Source organism: Triticum dicoccoides, chromosome 5B (assembly GCF_002162155.2).
Source record: "Triticum dicoccoides isolate Atlit2015 ecotype Zavitan chromosome 5B, WEW_v2.0, whole genome shotgun sequence".
NCBI lineage: Eukaryota > Viridiplantae > Streptophyta > Magnoliopsida > Poales > Poaceae > Triticum > Triticum dicoccoides.
In genome coordinates this window covers 123,745,085-123,746,539 of record NC_041389.1, presented here as the reverse complement: position 1 = coordinate 123,746,539, position 1,455 = coordinate 123,745,085, and the positions used below count along the sequence as shown (strand labels likewise).

Below are 1,455 nucleotides of genomic sequence, written 5' to 3'. Positions count from 1 at the left end.
AAAATCGATTCTCCCCAAGTGAATACTTCTTCGTGATGCTCCAAGACGCCTCCTCCCTCCCCATATTTCCATCGCCAATCTGGGAATAGTAGTACTCCAGAGAAGGAGAACAACTCCTACTTCTTCCCCTCTTACCTCTTATATAACCGGTAACGAAATATCTGCATGCTCAGTAGATCATTTTTGTATGTATGTGTAGTTGTGTACTCCATTGCATCATCGTTTCATCCGGTTACCTAATTTTGGATGTAGCAATAATGTTGATCATGCCCCTCTACCATCTTCAATTTAAATTACTCCTCAAAAGTTGGTTTATGGTGTAAAGGACATTGGAAATTGAAGGTTAGCTTCAAGTGCTAGAATGAGTATTAAGTAGTAATTTCTGAACATGTTCACCCTAAAAGAAATCTGAACATATTCCATGCACATGCTTTGTAATGACAATTATGGGCTCAGTCGGTCAGTCCTTGTACTCGAACATGTTTATGTAATCAATGAATTGCCCGTGAGTGGGCCATTTTGCCTAAAGAGGGAAAAACACTAGATATGCTAATTAAGTGAATATTAAGCTATTCACAGTTACAGCATTACAGTTGTTAGTGCGTCAGTACTTTTTGCACAGGTATGTGTATGCTATCCTAAATCATGATACAAAATATCTGCCAGTTCGTTCCCAAAGTGCGTGTGATCATCTATGTGAGAAAATGAAACTAGAAATTCAATCAAATATGATCTATGATACATTATAGTTTTGTTTCAAATATTTTTATCATTTTTTCATCAAGATGGTTATGTTCTAGTAAAGATAGATAAGTGACCTTACTACACACCCATGAGTGGAACTCTCACTTGAGGGTAGGGTATGGTGGATTGTTATGGCCGGTTTAGCTAGGCCCACCGGGCATCTTAGCCCACAAGTTATCTTAGGTTAATTCTTATGCAAGTTATCTTAGGTTAATTCTTATACAAGTTATCTAGGTTATAAATATAGGCTGTAAGACTCTTTTTGGGATTAATCAATAAAGATATTTCTATCCTATTGCCCGGCTCCAGAGGAGCCGGAAACCCTAGCCGCCTCCTGCCCTAACCGCCGCCGGCCTTCTCCTCCCTCGCGACGGCGCCGACGCGCCGAAGCTCGCGTGCTCGCCCCCGACCTCCGCTGTTCTGCTCGTATAACCTACGGAGTAGAACCGGTAGGAACCCTAGTCCTACCAATTTGGTATCAGGTAACCGGGTTTCGACCATGTCTTCGCCGCCTCCAATTCCGCCACCACCGCCACCACCGCCGCTGCCCGTCAACTCCACCACCGCCACTGCCGCCAACTCCAGCACTGCCGCCGCTTCCGCGCCGGGCGTCACGGCCTCGCTCTCGGCGGGCGCCACGGCGTCGCTCTCGGCGCCGACCCTCCCGGCACCCGGCACCGCGCCGGGACACGGGCGGCCACCAGCTCCCGT

The 1,455-nt window shown here is 46.5% G+C and overlaps 1 long non-coding RNA gene across 1 annotated transcript in view; it reads left to right on the top strand.

Annotated features, from left to right (window-relative positions):
• The window catches only part of LOC119307747, a 12,437-nt gene that overhangs the window by 2,481 nt on the left and 8,501 nt on the right, over positions 1–1,455 (top strand). The window lies entirely within an intron of this gene.